The 272-nt window shown below is 66.9% G+C and overlaps 1 long non-coding RNA gene across 1 annotated transcript in view; it reads right to left on the bottom strand.

Moving 5' to 3' along the window:
- Positions 1–272, bottom strand: part of LOC144223816 (uncharacterized) — a 6,417-nt gene that overhangs the window by 3,523 nt on the left and 2,622 nt on the right. The gene's annotated exons all lie outside the window — the stretch shown is intronic.

Genomic DNA, 272 nt, shown 5'->3' with positions numbered 1-272 from the left:
TGCCTTCTGCTGGCTCTTCTCCACAGTGGAGTCTGTGTGCACCTGAACCCCATCAGTGGGAGCCCGCTCTGCTGGCCCCGGGGCTGGGGGCCTCGGAGCTTCCCCAGGTCACGGGGAAAAACGAGCGTTGACGACAGAAACCCCCTGACGCTGGGCTTCCCGCACGTGACGTCCCCTTACCTTTTGGATTTGGGCCTCTCTCCCTACTTGTGTGTCCTGGGCGCGAGCAGGGGCAGCGGACGGTCGGAGGCTGGGGCACCCGGGGGGGCCGG

Source organism: Crocuta crocuta, unplaced genomic scaffold, assembly GCF_008692635.1.
Source record: "Crocuta crocuta isolate KB4526 unplaced genomic scaffold, BGI_CrCroc_1.0 scaffold1300, whole genome shotgun sequence".
NCBI classification, from domain to species: domain Eukaryota; kingdom Metazoa; phylum Chordata; class Mammalia; order Carnivora; family Hyaenidae; genus Crocuta; species Crocuta crocuta.
The sequence above is the reverse complement of the archived record's forward strand: the minus strand, read 5'-3'. Positions and strand labels throughout refer to the sequence as shown.